This window comes from Durio zibethinus, chromosome 25 (genome assembly GCF_047325235.1).
Source record: "Durio zibethinus cultivar Kanyao isolate XHJ-2024 chromosome 25, ASM4732523v1, whole genome shotgun sequence".
NCBI classification, from domain to species: Eukaryota; Viridiplantae; Streptophyta; class Magnoliopsida; order Malvales; family Malvaceae; genus Durio; species Durio zibethinus.
Window position 1 is genome coordinate 10966989 of NC_143186.1, and position 14826 is coordinate 10981814.

At 28.2% G+C, this 14826-nt stretch overlaps 1 long non-coding RNA gene across 1 annotated transcript; it reads left to right on the top strand.

Moving 5' to 3' along the window:
• The first annotated feature begins 10634 nt into the window (after nucleotides 1–10634).
• Nucleotides 10635–12400, top strand: LOC149511621 (uncharacterized). The gene is made up of 2 exons (XR_016333629.1): nucleotides 10635–11121; nucleotides 12140–12400. It is a non-coding gene; the product is annotated as an uncharacterized LOC149511621 (long non-coding RNA).
• The last annotated feature ends 2426 nt before the right edge of the window (nucleotides 12401–14826 follow it).

Sequence of the window (14826 nt, forward strand, 5' to 3'; positions counted from 1 at the left end):
TTCGTAAATCGAATATTATAAATATTTAAATATCTAAATGCATAATTTGTTTTAATATGCATGTCACATAGTTTAATATATGCAATAACATTCAAATTATTTTAGTAAATTAACCAAAAATTTAAATTATATGAAACTGATGATTGCATAGACTTGAAATACTGCCATTTTATGAAGGATTTTTTTCACATTGATCATTAGCATACTCAAGATCCTACGAATTGTCAAGTAATACAAGTTTTAACACTTAATAATAAGCTATTTTTTATATTAAAAAATATAAATAGTTACTAAATATAATACTTGAGTTGGTAAACCACCTAGATTAGTTCTTAAAAATTGTTGTTGCACAAAATTGATATCAATGTCAAATCGATTATGTAACTATTGAAACGTTGCACGCTCTTAGCCCATTCTAGCATGCTCTTCTTCAATTTTAACATGCTCAAGCTCTCTTTTTGCTTCCATTTACTCGAAACATTGTTGCATGGCTTGTAACCTATCTCTCAATATGGAGATCTCTTGCGAAGACTGACTTGTTGAAAATATAAATTACTAAAAGCTACATCTATAATAGCTAGATGGTGTTGAACCCAATCCAATGCCTCGAACCCGTCAATGTCTTTCTTTTCTAGCAACTTCTGTGAAAGTCTAATTTTTCAATTCTTGCATGTTGACAGAACCATCGGATGTTGCTTCAATCTCAGTGGTTATTTTCTCTTTCGCTTTCTCTTGTAAATTAATTATATAAAGCTATCAAGTTTAATAATTACTTGATAATATATTTAAATAGCAAATATTTACTTTCTATATAAAATGAATCTAATAAATTACCATAGTTTCTTGTGTTTTGATATTCATGTAAGATCTATCTTTTTTGTGTGGGTTAGTCGAAAAAGTTTCACACGTCTAATTTTTTCACCCATCTCAATCCCCTACATAAAAACATATATTATTAAAGCTATCCAAACTGTTAAAATAGAATAATAACAATAAATTTGTATTTTTGCTTTTAATGGCACAAAAAGTGCTAAATATTAAATGATAATTTTTTCACACATATCAACTATGAAAACCAAATTCAATCATTTGGACAAGTTTAGTATGATGTATTTAAGCTATCAAAACTGTTAAAACAAAACAATAATAGCAAATTTACATTTTTACCCTTTAACGGCACAAAGAGCCTTAAATAGACATAAATGGTAATTTTTTCACACATATCAACAGTGAAAACCAAGTTCAATTATTTGAACAAGTTTTATATCATGTATTTAAGGTATCGAAATTGTTAAAATAAAATAATAACAGCAAATTGGTATTTTTACCTTTTAACGGCATAAAAAGCCCTAAACAGACATAAACAGTAACTTTTTCATACATATGAACCATGGAAATTAAGTTCAATTATTCGAACAAGTTTAGTATAATGTATTTAAGCTATCAAAACTATAAAAACAAAACAATAACAACAAATTTACATTTTTGCCTTTTAATGGCACAAAAAGTCTTAAACAAACCCTAAATGATAATATTTTCACACACACCAACTGTGAAAACTAAGTTCAATCATTTGAACAAGTTTAATATCATGTAATGAAGCTATCAAAACTGTTCAAATAGGACAATAATAGCAAATTTGCATTTTTGCCTTTTAACAGCACAAAAAGTCCTAGACAAACGTACGCAGTAATTTTTTCACACATATCAATCGTGAAAACTAAGTTCAATAATTTAAACAACTTTAATATCATGTATTTAACCTACCTAAATGGTTAAAATAGAATAATAATGATAATAAATTTGTAATTTTACCTTTTAACAGCACAAAAAGACCTAAATAGACAATAAATGATAACTTTTTCAAACATTTGAATAAGTTTAATATCATAAACTTACTTTTTCTTTTTGCTTTCTTGAAAAGCTTTTTGATTCACTCGTGTGGCTATATTTCTGTTACTTTCTACTAGCAATCCCAATATTTTCTCTTTCCAATCATAAAAAATAATTATATATATAGTAAAAATACAAATATTACCAATTAAAATCATAAAACACATTTATTATTAAAAATAATATTAAAATTTATAAATTAGTACATCTAATTTTCTTGAAAACCAAAATCTAACTAATTGTTCATATTACCACCAATAACATTACAAGGTAGCTTTTCCATTATGGCCTCTACAGTACTATTTTGATCAAAATACTTTTTCTTCAAATTATACTTATAGTCTTTCAATTTCTTTCCCAATGACTTAAGCACAAATGAAGTAGATATTTCAAGTATAAATCTTGACTGTAGCAATACAAAAAAAAGCTATAATCAATAAACTAAATTTAAAATAATTAATTTTTTTATATGTAATTAATTACACTAACACCTCAATAAAGTTTAATGCATCAACCTTAACTTCTCCTGGAACTTTATGTCATGTTTCATAATGAATAGGCAATTTCATTCCATTACGGGCAATCATGCCTAGAAATCCAACCAACAGTTGAAACTTTTAACCAATTGGTTGCCTATCAAAATTTGCAAACACTACAATACGCTCGTTTGGAGGTAATGGAAACAATTCTTTTAAAGTTGTTTGGCCTTTGGATCTCCATTGCCCATTGTTATCAACTACAAAAAAAAATTAAAATTAATTACTAAGACTTTAATAATTATAATTGAAATCTAAATAAGAGGTTTATGATACCTGCATTCAAATTAGAAGTAGAATCAATTGGTGGGATACTATCTAAATTTGAACCTCTCGTATTGCTAGATCCAACATCAATTAAAGGGTGAGAAGTAACTAAGTTAGAATCGACAGTAGACAAATTCCCTTCAAAAGGATTTAGTCTATGGCTAAGATCAATAGGTATCGCAGATGGTTCTGAACTAATATCTCTTATATGTATTCATTTTAATATACTACTTAGCATTGTAACTTAGCTACATCATAAAAGCGAATAAGTTAAAAGTTGAAATGATTTTCATATCCAAGATCTAAATCCTTGATCATCTTCTTTGAATCCTTATAAGATTCAATAATTTTTGCAAAAGGAAACATTTTTTTCTTAAACTCCAATAATAAAGTTAAAGAGTTTTTCGTTAATCCACATAAACATTTTAGGTGAAAAAGACACACATAGAAAGACAACTTTGAATGCTTAGATCTATCATAAAGTTCTTTATTCATATCCTCAAGCAACTTATAGAACTTTAAAGTTTCTCCACTAGGTTGTTGGTCACCTACACTTATCCCATGTTCACCAAATTCATTTCTTTCAATATTTGACTCATTAAATCTATCATTTTGAGGAGACAGATTATGAAAATGTTGGTTATGAATGTTGAAAGCATCTCGCAACATGCCTTCACTGTCATTTTGTCTAATAGGATTATGTTGGTGTTGGGGAACCCTTGAAGTTAAAGAAACTCTGATCGATAACCTTGATGGTACATACTCTCTATGAAAATACCAATTAACATATCTTGAAAGAAATCCAATACAAGTTAGATGTTTCAAAACAACTTCATGGATTTCCCAATCGATATTAGAACACTTCAAACATGGGCATAATATTATATTATCTTCATTTGAATTCTCAAATGCAAAATTAAAAAAATTTACCACTCTATCTCAAAACTTTTGACTTAATCTTGACTTTTGTATCCAACTCTTATTCATTTAGTACTTGCCACAATATCAAACCAAAGATATGTAATTAATTATATGAGAACGAACTCTAACATAATTAATTAGACTAACCCTAAATCCAAAAATAATAACAAGTCGATATCACCAAAAAGTTTTTTAAATTTTTTTGTATATTCTACATGATATAAAGAAATGAGTTGGCGCATCTATATCATTTATGTAACATGGCAAAATATGAAATGAAGAGAAAAAGAATATTCTCAAATATTGAAAAGAAAATATATGTTTAAACCGAACAATAATGGAATTTGGAATTTGAAAGACTAAACAAATACTTGTGAAGAGTATAAAGGTTGCACACACTTAGGCCTACGTCAAGTGATAAATACTTATAATTCTCTAAATCTAGATCAAGTTTCAAAGGGATCTCTTTATGATCATGTATATGTGATAAAAAGATAATGTTAGTGTGTTAATTAATTAATTAGTGTGCTAAGCTCAAAAATAATGTTATTGTTTATATATATATATATATCAAATTTCTAGCACTTTAACAACCAAATGAAAAATGTAGCCATTGAACAACCAAATGAGAGGGAAAACAATGTTAAAAAAGGTAGGATAGATTTTTCAATAGGTTTTCAAGAGGTAGGATATGATGGATGATAGATAAGTTGATTCTTAACATGGATGACAGATATTGAAATTGAATTTATGTTCCAAAATATTTGGAATCATGTCCAGATATGTAGGATGACTGCGTATGTACAATCCCAACAAATATATATTAATGTGAAGGCATGTTTCAGAGGCAATCAGAGAAGGATTTCATTTTTTACCACTAAGCTAACCTCTTTATTGGCTTAGGGCTTAATTGTCTATCTCTTCCTATAGTCCCTAATTGTGTTGTTGAGCTTTTTCAAATGATCATCTATATATGTATAGTATAGCATATTTCAAAGGCTAGCAACTACTAAAATTGAAAAATTAAACAGGCAATGGAGAGATTATAGATAAATTACCTTTTTCGTCTAACCATTGCTTAAAAAAAAGATGATGTTTTGCATGTAGAACCCATAATCACATTATTCCAAATTGATCATCAAACAAAACCTTTATGTCTGCAAATTTGACATATCAATAGACAACAATTCTTCCCTACCACCAACACAAGTGTGCAAAAGATCTAAGAATGTTGTCATTAAGATAACAATTTTACTGCTACCTTATCAAAAAATCTAAGCAAAAAAAAAAAAGTGCAGTGTGACCTTCAATTTTGCTTTAAATTCAGATACCTCAGCTTGTTAACATCTATCTCAATATTACTCTCAAGATCTATCTTTATTAATTTTCTACTTTATCTTTGCTATCAATCGCATGGAAAAAAAATATATTTATATAGTAATAATGTGAAGTGAAATCTATGACTCATGTGAGGAATATATATATATATATATATATATGTATAAATGCAGGTTTCACCATTGTTTTGCCCCCACTTTGAAGCTTCATCCAGCCAGGCTTCCCTTTCATTAATTTTATATTCATTCTTTGAATTTGGTCCTTGAATTTTACAGTCTACCATACTATGATTCAACAGTTATTGTATTCCATTTATGCATAAGCAAATTTACTTGAAAAAATGACAAGTTCCACCCTCCCTCTCTTCTAAAAAATAAAAGAAACTAAAAATTATAACTAAAAAATTGAATGCAAAAAGCTTGATTGTCAATCTCATTGATCACATGTGTTTTCATGGATTAAAAAAAAAAGCACAATAACAACTATGTTGACTAATCAGATGAAATGCCACAACTTTCGATTATTACTAACATAGAAGGCCACAACTTTCAATTTTCATTGGATAATATACATCAAAAGATAATATATATAAATATACAAGTACTGAAATACATGACAAGGGCACAACATCAGCAATATTCTTCATCATCACTTGAATAAAGATTTAAATTAAACCAATGGTCACAAAAAATTAACAATATTTTAATGTAATAATAGTTAAATAAAAACATACCATCATTTACAAAGTGAAAGCTAAAAAAGAAAAAAAAAGGTTAGAATCGTACCAATTGTGAGCAACTGATTGTCTTTGTATCTCTATCTTGGTCTAGTGTGGACTAGCTCCCTCCAACTATATAAGCCTTACGGCACCTTCTACGTCCACTTGGTTTTGGCTTCTTTCTTTCTTTCACTTTCTTGAATCTTTACCTTGATTATTGGGTTTGCCTATAATTCATATCTGTAGCATAACTTTCAACAGGATAGATTGATAGCAATTTTGATGTGAGGGTAGGCAAAATTTGGGAGAGGAAAGGGAAGACCTCTAGCAAAAAATCGAAAAAACAGGAAAGGAAAAGAAAGACTGTTTAGGGAAAAGAAAGGAAAGGAACAAGAAAATAAAAAGGTAAGGAAAATCGAGATTAGGTTTAATTTAGGGTAATTATTCGTAGCATTTTAGTAGCAAATGCCACTAAAATATAGCCTTTAATGGCGTTTATTAACAAAAATGCCACTAAATTTTAAATTGAAAAAAATTTTTGTGACGTTTTATTATATATACGTCGTTAAATTTTAAATTTAGTAGTATTTTAAACTCCAAATGCCACTAAAATTTTTTTAGTGGTGTTTATATAATAAATGCTGTTAACTTTATATTAACACATCAAATAGCGGTATTTATTGAAAAACACAACTAAAAAAATGCCACCAAATCTCCATTTTCTTGTAGTGATAGCTTTTTAATTATTTGACTTATCTTGGTAACTATTAATTATCTGTTTGAATATTTTTTGTGTCAATAATTGACAAATTTTTTACCTCCATCCCTCTTTTGATTTTAAATAAAAGATATTTTATCTCAATTTAAATTTACACATAACTCTTAATTTAAAATTACATCATTTATCTTAGAGGTCGTGGCATTATCATTAGAATTTCTTATTCAACTCTTAATTTAAAACTTTAGTATTAAATTAATTGCTGCTCCTAACATTTCTAATGCTTACACAATAAATGGACGGCCTGGTGATCTCTACCCATGCTTTCAAAACAATAAGTGATTACCAATACATATCTTCATGCACATACTTCATAATTTTTATATGTTAATTGATGTTTAATTTAATTATGAGGTTTCCCGTTATGTACAAGTTTAAAGTGGAGCAAGGGAAGCCCTATCTTTTATGTATTATCAATGCTGCACTCAACAACCAACTTTTATACAAGATAGCCAATCATAAGATGACAATCGTTGTCATTGATGCCAGCTACGCCAAGTCTTATGTCATTGATGTCGTGATTACCGGCCCTGGCCAAACAGTAAACATTCTACTAACCATCGTTCAGTCAGTTGGGTCGTATTACATGGCCGCAAGACCATATGCAAGCACAATTGATGTACAATATGAATTCCACAACATACACATTATTTTATTCATTTTTTTCCTTTTACAACACACATTTTCTAACAATTTGCATTTTTTTTCAAGGTTTTCATCAAGATTTCAGTTTAGTAAAAGTACGTCAATACCTTATTATGATTTACTTTTATCTTTCAACCTTATTGTTTTAATATTTTGTAGTATTTTGATCAATATCACAATTTAATAAAGGTTTGTCAATTCCACTTTTAATAATTCCACAACATGCATATTATTTTTTATTCAACTCTTTCTTAAGATATTTTATTACTTTTTACTTAAGGTATTTCAATACTTTTTTTATGAATTAATTTCCTCTTCCATTTATTCAATTCTTCATTCTTCTTCTTTTATTTTTATACCATTTCTTAAGATATATTAAAATTTAATAAAAAATAATCCTTGCATTTTTTATAATTTAATTTACACTTTTTTATATTTTTAGCTCCAGAAAAATATGCAATCTTTGTGTGGACTCTATAAATATATATAAATTCATAGTCTTTGATGATGCATTGTATGAAATTCTCATTTTTTTCTATGTTTTTTATTTGATCTTATAACATCATTTTTCTTGAAAAGTGTATGTGAATCATCAACAGCTGAATCTTAGCTTCTCTTTACAATCTTCATAGAAATTGAAAGAAAATAAACATGCAAGAAAATGAAGAAATGTTAGCAACATAATCAGCTTGAGAGCAACCACTCTAAGAAAAACAAAAGAATCTCTAAAATAATAAAAGAACAAGCTGAATTAATAATAAAGGATGTACATAATCAAAACATATTTTTCCTTATTTGATGTTGTTGTTGCAATGGTAATATTAGTAATTATTTTGTGTCTGGTTCTTCATAATTTAAAATATATATTTTCTCAATTTAAAACTACAAACATTTATTGAATTAAAATTAAACAAATATATCTTATCTATCACTTATGATTTATTAACAATATCTCATTTCTAATTAAATTCTTTCAATTTTCTAATTCAAAATTAGTAATAATTCAAAAAATTTTTTACTCAACTTAATTTAAAAATCAATTATACCATTTTAATAATCTACTCACTTAATTATTTTTTTGATATCTAATTCTCTAAGATTATCAAACTAAAATTAAAATATTTTATTTATAAAAGTGAAATCTTTTATAATTTTACTAAACTCTTGATGTGACATACAAGATAAATTCAAACTCTTATAATTTCACTTAATTTTTGAGGTGAAATTATGAGATTTAAAGCAAACTCTAACATCAATGGCATGGAAATAAAAACAAAAAATGAAAGACATGAAAGCTATCCTTCTCGTACAAATTAATTAAACATTATGTTATGGAAACATAAATAATCAAAGGCTTAAAATATATATATATATATATATTTCTTGCTGAACAAAAAATTATAATATATTTTTTTTCAGTAAAGCTTTTGCTTTTTCTGAAAAAAGAATGTTATATAATATCAAGGCCGGCCGACAATAAACCATTGGAGCTTCTATTTGTACGCTAAGAATTGTTCCATACATTCAAAATTTGTTAAGTTTGAATTTAACGTGTTAAAAAATATATTGTAGAAAGTAATTTATAAGGTACAAATAGAAGCTATCTAAATCATACCAATTTATCAGGTCAATCCACGATTAAATTCATTTACCAAAAGATACAACGTAACTTAGGTAAGTAATAAAACATTAAAGAATTATTTTTAAAACAAGCTGAGAAAAAAATTAGTGCTAATATATTTTCCCATCATTTTCGGCCTCCCAACTATCATTTTGACATAAATGAAGTTTATTATGTGAAATTCATAAAATTTTTAATAAAAAATAATTTTTTTCTTACTCAGCCAAAATCATTTTATTAATTATAGAATCAATTACAACTTAATGATACTCTTCTGGTACTAAACCAGCATCTACATATTATCTTCTTACTACCATCTCATCAATTACAACCGTGGATTAAATTAGGACTATCAGCACGCATTCTTGCTGGGGAGTCTGCAAAGCAATTGGACTCTCTCTCTATATGTATATATGTACAATTTCCACTTCGCCTATAGATTCCATATTTCTATCGATTTCAGCTAAAATCTGCCATCTATGCCAAGGTCTAGAATTTTTGTTACTTAACCAACCAACAGCAACCTTGGAATCTGATTCTATGATTAGAGTACACTTCTTCAGCCATGGAGACGCCACAAATATTTGAAGTGCAGTTTTGATGGCTAATATCTCTGCCATATTAGATTCCTGTTCTCCTAATGGTCCATAGAATAATCCCCTGATATTCCCTGCCGAATCTCTAAGAACTCCGCCGCATCCTGTTTTTCCTGGTTTTCCTCTGTCAGATTCATCAACATTGAATTTTAGTATATTCTTCCCAAATTTTAGTATATTCTTCCCTGACCTCAACCACCTTGCTCTTGTTACAAGAAAATTTTTATATACTGACGCTTGATTATATTGATAATTCAATTGTATTAGTAAAAGAGATTTAAATTGATGATCTTTTAGTACCATTAGAATATATCATATTTATATTAATATTTTATACAATTATTGATATAGATATATTTTTTTTTATTGTATATAATTATCTGTCAGTATAAGTATGTTATACTAACGGTTATGTATGCTAATGGTTAAATTATATAAGTAAAAAATTTTATACTGACAAATTTTTATTACTACTAGTATAGACAATGTTTATACCAACATTTTATTCTTTCGTCAATATATATTGATATTTTTCTAATAATATATAAATAACCGTTAATACACGTATTTATATACTGACAGATTTTATTTTAACTGTCGATCTAAGTTCCAACAAGTAAATACTACCTATATATACTTATATCTATAGAAGTAATTAATTGTTAGTATAGCTATAGGATATACAGATAATATATTAACGATTATATCTATCCGTTAGTATACCGTACACAAATTTTTTATATATTGAGGCTTAAGTATATTGATAGTAAAATTATATCAGTAAAAAATATTTATATTGATAAATTTTTAATACCGTTAGAATATATAATATTTATACTAATACTTTGTATAATTGTAGGTATAGGTAAATCTTTTCAAATGGTATATAAATATTCATCAGTATAAATATATTATATGCTGACGGTTATAATAATTGTTAATATAAACTTCAAAAAATATTAATTTTTAATTTTTTTTTGAAAAATATTAATTCATAAATTTTTCTCTAATAAAATTTTCAAAAACTATAATTTCTCAAAAACTATAATTATTAATAAATAAAATTTTTAACTTAATTAATTTTAAATGATAATAAATTCTAAATAAATTTTTTTAAGTATTATGTTAATTAATAAATTTATAATTAAATTATTATACTAAAAAAATTTTAAATTTAAATATTATATTAAATATTTTATAATATTATCACTATTTTCAATTTTCTTGACGACTTGCCTCTATGATTCCTTCCATCGCCGAAAAATATAATTTACTCTTCATAGTATTTTTAATTTTCTTAGAAAGCAGCTTCCCTCTTTGCTTCTTTCGTATTATTTTCAATTGTTTAAAAGAAGATACGATATTACTTTGATATACAATAAAATCAATGTTCGGACTAATAAGCTATACAATTAACACTTTCAAAGAGACAAATTTGTACTACTCTATAAAACAATTTATCAAAGTTTTCTTGCAGTTATTTATGCCATTACAATAATTGTAGGATAAAAAAACAAATTATTTACAATAATGAAAAAAAAAAAAAAAAAACACTCGTCTTCTAAAAAGCCTCTGAATAAACCTAAAATCCCGCAAAACCCCAAAACCTCCTTTTTCCTCCTCCTCAAAATCTTTGCCTCCTCCCTCCCTCAGTCTCCTTTCTCCAAAAACCCATAAAGAGAAGTAGAAATGCAAACCAGATCCGAAAACAATAGCAACTTTGCCTCAATCTGTCGCTCGTCTCACTCTCCCTCAGTTTGTCGCTCGTTCCTCTCTCTCAACTACCAGTCTCTCTTGATTATATTACTGTATGTTTCTCTTACTTTTTTTTTTCTTTTTAAATTTTGATCGTTGAAATTTATTATAATTGAAAGCTTCAATTAACCAATTGAATTAAGTAATTTTTTTAAGATTCTGAGAAATTTATTAGAATTTTTAGGGTTGCCAAATTTATTAGAAAATGCAGTGAGATTTATTTGAATTTTTATGTGATTTTTTCTTTGATTTGCGTATTTATGCTTACTTTTAGCTTTTTAGCTGTTGAAAAAAGATCAAATATGAAGTTGATTGATCAATTAGCTTCCCAGACTGTATAAATTAGCTTCGTGTCTGTATAAATATACCATTTGCTTTGTCTTTTCCAGGGTGGTGGTGCTTTCTCCCTCCATTTTTCTTATTCTTTTTTTCTCAGCCTAAAGGACTACCACTCAATCTCTTCAAAGTCTTTCTCTCATTAATCTTTGGTGCCCAAACTTAGGTCTATCTATAAACACAAGTCAAATTACTGATTGGGTAGCGTAGCAGTCGAAAGAGTCGTGCGATTTTCTTTCTTATATGGTTTAATAGCGTGGTAGATGGAAAAACTTATAATTTGGTCTCGCGCTTCATTTTTAAGTTTCTTACCTTTGGGCCCTATTCATTGTCTTTTTCCGAAACGAAAAAAGATTCTAAGTTTTGTAGTTTTCAAAGATTTTTAAATAATATAAAAAGATTAGAATTAATATATTCTTCTAAATCTCAATACTAAGTCAAATGTGAACATTCAATCTGAATCTGAGGAGTTATTGATTTTACATATTTACATTAATCTATGTTTTTGTTTAGCATATACTATCAACAATTGAGTTACTACTATGACTTAGCCAGTCTGTATGAAGTTGATTGAGCTTTAGCACATGTTTTTGTTGATACTTTGGTTGGAATATTCCACTACCAAAGATATTTCTAAAAGTTTATTGGAGCTGTTGTCAGTGAATGAAGAATCAGAAACTAGAGTAAGAATTGATTTGGCTTCTGATCTAATTGGTGGTGGATATATAAATATAGATATCTTTCAAATGGCTACTGGGGTTCAAAATCAATAGAGTGTGCCAAAGAACCTGAAGAAACAGCTTGCTCTTACTGTGAGAAACATCCAGTGGACTTATGCAATTTTCTGGTCCATTTCAGCTAGACAAACAGGGTACAAAATGTTCCATTTTTGCCCCATCTTTTTGTTTTTTCTTATGTGCAACTTTAACTATGCTTTTTAAAAACACAGGGTCTGCTTCTGAAACTTTTCTGCTTAATATCTTTGTCTCTTCCTAATTTTTCTCTTGAGTTCGAGTATTCTCCGTCATTGGATCTTGCCACAGTGTTAAAAATGCAGAGTCAAATTCTTTAAGGTGCTACATCACCTTTCAAAGATTGAGATTCTTCTCTTTACATTCTTTTATGCTACTATATATCCCTATGATTTCCTTTCCTTGATGTCACGGGGTGAGATTCTCCATTGTCACGAGTGGGATTCCACGTAAAACAAACACATACCCTACCAAAGAAGCTGCTACAATTTGAATAAGTAGATAAATATTTTGGTTGCTGGTAGCCCCATTATGATATACTCCTAACCCTTGGCCTTAGTATTTTATTTTGTTTAAGGATTCATTAATATAATTATTTGATGATGTCCATGTACTTTAGTGATCTGATTATTATAGCGTTAATATAAGCACTAAAAGGCATATATAAGTGAGGTTGGTCAATTGGAATCTGCAGGTGTTTTTTAGTCAGAGAAAAGATAGAGAATTAAAAGGCAAGCCTGTGAGCAGAGTTGTTCACTAGAAAACAAATGAGTTAGGGGCTGAGGGCTCAAAAAATGGTATAAAAATCATGAAGTTGGAATTGGATCAGTTTTACAGGTTGTGGATAAAGATGACAAAACTAGGCTGTTTAGGAATTTGGGCTACGAGACTGAGTTGGGCCATGGGATTTAGCTGGTAGACCCAAAAGGTACTGATTCTGAATCATACTAACTTGATCAAATCTCATGCCTTCTACTAGGGGTGTAAATGATACATTAGTACTCGCAAGTTATTTGGGTTCGATTCGAATAAAACTTGAATTCGGCTCGATTATTATCTAGTCGAGCTTGAGCTCGAGTAGCTCGACTCATCGATCAAGCCGAGTTCAAGCATTTTTATATCCGACTCGAATAACTCGCAAGCCTAATCGAGCTTTTATATTTAAATATATTTTTGTTATTTTAATTAATAAAATATCTTGAACTCGAGCTCGAACTTGAGTGCAAATAATCGAGCTTTTGTCGAATATAAGAATCGAGCTTATTTTTACATATTAATCGAGCCTAATTGAGCGAGCTCAAATAGCTCGATTTTTATCTCGAGTCGAACTCAAGCTAGAAAAATAAAACTCAATCAAGTTAAATTTGAGTTGAGTTTCGAGCTTCGAATTTCGAATCAACCTCGAGCTGGAGTTTAATACTGTATCGGTTTGAACTCGATCAATTACACCCTTACCTTCTACCTTCTAATCCCATAAGAATACATATATAGTTTTCTTTTTGGGCCAACGTATATGGTTTGGTTTGGTCTTATAAAATCACCGACCAATAATAACTTTATACCATACAAGTGATAGAACAAGGTTTGGTTCAAATTCTCTCAGCCTTTTTTGTTTTTTGCTTATAAATCCTAGCTAGGTAAATGGTTGGTTGTGTTTAAATATGTTTGCACGAGTTTAGGAGACTATTCACTTTTTTGTTGACCATTCATTAACTTTGTTGGATGGTCCAATTGTATTGCTTTAATTTAAGATAATAATTAATGAGACGGATACAACTTGCATATGTATCCTGATCATTAAGGAAGATTATAATCACACTTCTGAAGATTACTAGGTTCATTATCAATAACTATAGCAACATGTCCAAGTGGGTGAGAAATATGTTAATGTCAATTGTCAAACGATCCTTTACAAATAAGAAAAATAAAGCAATGCAAAAAGATGGTTGCTAATTTTTATATTACAGGTTGTTATTTTCTTCATATAATCATTAGCACAACTACGGTTTTGTATCAAATGATTATTATTCTCAGGGGAATTATTTTTTTCTTTACATTTTTTCATTTGGATTTTTATATTTGTTTTTAAATTTGTTATTGATTATTATAAAATTCGTTTTTTAAGTCTACATTCACATAGTGTTTGGAGTTCAACGATCATTCCCCCTTGCTTTTCTTTAGAATATTTTTGGTAAAAGATAATACATTCAATTGTGAATATTTATCATTATTAATGTAACTATTTCCCATCACTTACTCCTAATTAAGTTGATATTTAGATAACTTTGATTGGGTAGATGTATAAAATAAACTACTTATTAATAATTAAGTTGATATTTTTAGATAACTTTCATTACTATTGCCAATGTCAAGTTTGCTTCAAATTTAGATAACTTTCATTGCTATTGTGAATCCTACATTACTGCAATACCCTTCTCCACTCCATTTTCGTTTATCATAGCCAAAAAATTGGTGGTCTTTGGATTCCCTTTCATGTTAACATAGGGAGCACCTTTCATCCACCTCTATTCCCCAATTTCTCAACTTATCTTTTGTTGAAAGCATATTTAATATAATCATCCATGCAATCAATGAGTGTTTTGAAATATAATATTAAAACCAGATTATTTTATGCCCCTCAACCTCTCTTTGCTTAGACCTTACCTTATT